Below are 5,425 nucleotides of genomic sequence, written 5' to 3'. Positions count from 1 at the left end.
CATCCACATGTTTTCTGAACTCCTCCAGGGCTGGGGACTCCAGCACCTCCCTGGGCAGCCTGGGCCAAGGCCTCACCACTCTGCCAGGAGAGAAATTCTGCCTACTATCTAATCTAAACCTCCCCTGCTTTAACTTCAGCCCACTGCATCTCATCCTGTCACTAGTTCTGCTATCATTTCCCCTCTTAACCAGTGGAGAGGGGGAGAAGGTTTAACATCCAGAGTGCTTCTTGTCACCATTTAGAAGATGTAGCACAAACCAGCGGCCATCAGAGTTTCCTGAAATTGCTGCAGGATACAAAGATAATGTCCCACATCCTGGCTGACAGCTTTAGCACAAAGCTACACAATGTCTGCCCGGGCTCCTTGGTAAATACTGTATTGTTCTGGTGACTCAGTGCACAGCAATGTATCAGGTTTATTCATAACTCTTCTGATAAGAGCCTTTAGATTAGACACATAAACTTCTTTAGAAAAAAGATATGTCTGTGGCTTATTATGTGGTGCAAACAAAATCCCTTGTTTCTTTTCCAGCATTATGAATACAGAGAACTGAAGAAAAAGGACAAAAGTTCCTTCCTTAACAGTTCCTTCTAAGTAAGACCATAAGAGCATTTGAGAGGACAAAAAGCACCATGAGGAGAGGACAAAAAACACCCTTCGAGAAGACAAGCACCATGACCAGAAGTTACTGCCAAAAGGGAAGAGGTCAGAAGAGTAGTGAAGATGGTCAAAGACGTGGAGCACTTTCTGCAAGGAGGACAGTTGAATTAGATGAGGACACTTTAGTCTGGAAGAGAGACCTCTGACAGAGGGCACAGCAGGCATCTACAGATCCCAAACCAGCACGGAACTGGCAAATGTGCAAACAAAACTCCCTCAACAGGAGCTTCCTGCAGTAAACCTGGCAGCAGGTTCAGTTACCAGAAGGAGGTGGTTCACCACACACAGCTCCAGATAAACTCTGAAACACACGGCAGCAAGACAGAGGGCAAAAGCACACGTGGGTTGTTCAAACAAGAGCTAGATAAACTGCTGTGAGCTGAAGGCTGCTTCTACCAGCCACTGTCAGAGACAGGACAGATCTCTGGCCTCCCATAGCTCAGGTTTTTGATTGCCAAGTTCTGAGGTTTTAGTGAAGCAGGCAAGAGCTGGCACCTCCCGAGAACGGCGGCACGAAGCAGGGATTCATCTCCTCAGGAGGACTGCAGGCAGGAGGTGCAGGCAACACAAATCCTCCTGGCAATACCCAACTAACTGCTCTTGTGAGCAGAGCCCACAGGAGCATGTACACAGCTCAGCCTGGGGCTTGCACAGGAAGCATCAGACCTGCACTCACGTTCGTCCCGATGATGCCACATCCTCAGAGGAAGGGGACCTGCAGTGCAGCCTCCTGCGATACTCGGCTCTGCTGCCAAGCCAGGAAGCCTGAGGTGATGCCTGAAGAACAGTCTCCTGAAATTACATTTCTATTCCAGCCACAGCCCTGTTATTTGGGTATTTAGTGCCACAGGGACAGTTTTGCATAAGAACGACTTGTTAGGGACTCCCTTGAAACAGGTTATTTTCCCATTCTGTTCCATGGCAGCCAAACTGTTTCTAGAATCTCTTCTGCTCCAGCTCTCTGCCAAGAACAGCCCTTTGCTCAGCTATCTCCTACTGACCTCAATTCAGACATGCAGTCTTCTTGCTTTTATCAAGGCCTTCTGTCCTACAAAAGGACTCTGAACCTGAAATCCTGGTCTCCTACAGTCATTCCTCCTGCCATCGGGCCCACAAACATGTACCAGGTTCTGAAGGTCAATGCTGAGCCCGCTACGCAGAACAGTGGCCATAATAAATGTACCGCGGGCCAAATTAGGCCCTGGGGGAAGCCCACGCAGCTGTCAGCCTGCAGCTCACTGTGCTCTGCTTAAGACATGCAAGGGGAGAGAGAATTCAATGCAATCGACTCCTTTCAGCCCCTGCAGTCAGCAGATGTGACTCTGAACACACCGTGGGATCAGACCTGTCGATGAAGACCGCGGCCGGTCAATAACGGCGTCGTTTGTTCTTCACACGACCTCCCTGCTGCTTCCAGGGTTGTTATCACCCCCGTGTTTGTCAGGGGACTCAAAACCAGCCAGCCCCAGCCCAGAAGAGTCCCCACTGTATCCAGCACGTTATGACAGCAGGGTAAAAAGACCAGAAGTGTAACAAGCTGACTCAAGGGTGGATTACGTAGGAAGAGAACATCTCAACCAAGGACATCCTGCACGTTACACCCTGCTGGTCAGATACAGGAGAAGTTACACAAATAAACAGGCCTCTTCTTCCCTTTCCTGCACAGGAATTCTCTGCCCAGCTCTCGAGATGTATTTAAACCAACTGCTGACACGTTCCAGTCTCAAAGTGTATTAGTTTGTCCTTGTCTTTGGTTAACAGACAGCCTCAGGTTTAAAACTCATCATCCCGTGTCCTTCGGGGAGTGCCCTGCTGGGACTGCTACAATAAACCAAACTGTGTGGTGGTCTCAGTCCTTCACTGCAGCTCCCACCTGTGCTTTACACCCAGAAATAGTGTCCTCCAGCTTGCAGATGCCCAGAGTAGACAATTCACTATTTCAGTCCAGTGATGCCACTGTGTCAGATGGGCCAAGGCCTCCCAGTCACCCAGGACCGACTTACTCACTGAACTCCCTCACAGTAGCAAGTTTAAAAATATTTGTAGACACCTCATAAAGCGTGGGCTCGTTATTGCAGCCCATTAACATCCATACAAGATATTTTAATGTGTAAAAATTCCCCATGAAATAACAATTTTCTCCTCCACTTCCAGAGAAAACCTGCCATCCTCACCACTAACGAGATACTTCTGAGTTCTTTTTCTTACTGTTTGCAGCCTACAAGTCAAGCCAAGCCTCACCTGCCTGATTTCACAGCACACCTTTATGAGTAACCCCTACGTGTGCCGTGGCAGGTCCCTCATCCACCCTCCTGGCTGCGTTCAGCACCTCCAGCAAGGCTGGAACAGAGGAGGTGAACCTTTGCTCTCCTGACCCTAGAGCCTCCTCTGCTCTGCAGCCCGGGAAGCTGCACATGACACATCGCTAAGTTATGTGCCAACACCTTTTGTGTTGGTTCCCTCCAGCCTTGAGCAGGTACAAGACAGAAGTTCAGCAGTTCTCTGCTCTGCTGAAACGTGCACACTACTGGAATTGGGATACGTATAAAATTTGCCACTTCAGATAAAAGGAGCTGGAACACACTTCTCCCAAAACAAGAGTTAAGCCAAGGGAGCTTGTATTTCTAGGACGATGCTGTCCAAGCATGTAGATTTAATGCTGCTCCCCAGTGAAGTCAAGTTGAAGCCAACGTTAGGCACTGCAGCAAATCTTAGTCTTGAAATATTAAGGTACTCACTGTACAAGATGATCGACTAGAAAACAGGAATCTGTCCCTCTTCTGTACTCAGCCCTCTACTCATGAGTCTGGAGCCTGTTAGAGAGGAAAAAAAAGTTGTAAATATAGACACAGTGACCAAAAAAAATAAAATAAAATCAAGAAGTAGGCCAGCTAAGCAATGAAGACAGACACAGACACACCCCCCAGCACTGAAAGCTTGCAATGCTCACAGCAAGGTCTCTCAAGCAAATGCTGTGATGTGTGAGAAGAGCTATGGCACCGGCTGCCTCTGGAGGGTTCTCAGCAGTGTCAGACCTGCTCCAGCCCACGAGGAAAGCAAGACATTTAAATGAGAGCAGCACCAACAGCCACACAAAACCAGCTCCTAGAGAAACATCCTGATCACTAATGCACCGTTACACACGTGGGCAAGAACGCTACAAAGGGAAACAGATTTCTCCTCGCTAGCCACAAAAACTACTTTCCCAAGCCACAGAACTGAAGGGTTAGATGGGCTGTGAACTAGCACCAAAGAAGTTCCTTCAAGAGATTTGTTGTTTCAACACACTTTATCCCCTTAATAAGGAGCCACTGCTGCTTAAACCCATTTTGATTAGGAAAAGCTTACGATGGAACTGCGCTGGGACACGGACAAAGGGAAAACCCGTTGCTAGACATACATGTTAATATACATGGGTCTCAATTATGCTTCAGGGAGACATTAAATCCCTGTTCAATTAATAGAGACACCTCTTAAGATGAGCATTAAATAATTCCCTCCAATGCAGCAAGACAACCGGCTACTTCAGTAAATTGGAATAGAAATAACTCCACGTCTCCCTGCCAACAAAATCCCAATCAAAACTGGCCCATAAACCAACAAAAGGTCAGGCAGGAGGGATGGGGCAGGACCGTTCCTCCTGCAGTGCCATTGTACACTTCTGTTAAAGACTCCTCATCACAAAATTAAATGAAACGGACGCCTTTCATGTTTATCAATAACAGAGCTAATGGTTTTTATGTAAATGCTGTTACTTTCAGCCAGATCTGCAAGAGACTCGAGCCACAGAGCCCCTGCTCCCCGTGCAAGCGACTCCCCTTCGGGCAGCCAATCTAAATGCAAATTATAATCAAATGGCAAAACCAAGAGTGTTCTGGTTCATACTGAAAACATAATGCTAGGGACAGAGTGTACAGATTGAGAGCAACCTTCCTCTACTGGAAAGACCTCCTGATCTCACGTTGCTTTTTCATCCTGAACATATATAAAAATTAAAGTATAATTTGGTTTTTATTCAGAGTCACATCATTTACCCATACAGCAAAAAAGTAACACCAGTTTTGGTGTTAAAACAAGGGGGGAGGTGTTTATCTTGGAGATATTTCACCCATTCCAGGAGCATCCCATCAGCAAGGCTGTTTAATCAGAGCAGTAACAAAGCCCCAGTTGGACCTGGCAGAAGAAACAGCACTTCTATATTTTCAGGGGGAGATCTCTCCTTGGACTAGAGCTGTTTGAGTCGTGTAAGTCAGAGGAAGAAGGTGCTACCATGGGATGGTCATTAGGAGGCGGAGACAGAAAACTTGTCAGCACAAGGAGCAACATTCTTGTGGCATAAAAGCTTCTTTGGAAAGCACCTAAATCCCAACCCCTGTGTGCAGCACATCTCAAGGCAGGCACTTTATCAGCTGATGAAAACAAGGTACTAAAGGCAAATCTGAAAATAACAAATATCAGACACTGCGCTGTTTAGTCAGGAGAACACAGAGGAGAGACTAATGATTAAAACAAAAGCCAAAAATCTGACAACCCGACTCCAGTGCAAGTGAGTCTCAGAGGGGACTTGCTCTGAACTACCACAAGCAGCTGAACACCAAAACTACCACTCCCCAGAGGGGCCCACGGCCTCGGAGGGATGCAGCTAATTAGCCACCAAGCTCTATCCACGCTCGTTACACGGGTGAGGAGCTGAGCACTCGGTATGTTTTGAAAGCACCTACTACAGGAATATTCATAGAGCAGAACCTCGCTAATTAACATT

The sequence above is a fragment of the Merops nubicus genome, unplaced genomic scaffold (assembly GCF_000691845.1).
Source record: "Merops nubicus isolate BGI_N331 unplaced genomic scaffold, ASM69184v1 scaffold5639, whole genome shotgun sequence".
In the NCBI taxonomy this organism is placed as follows: Eukaryota; Metazoa; Chordata; class Aves; order Coraciiformes; family Meropidae; genus Merops; species Merops nubicus.
This window is presented reverse-complemented; position numbering follows the sequence as displayed.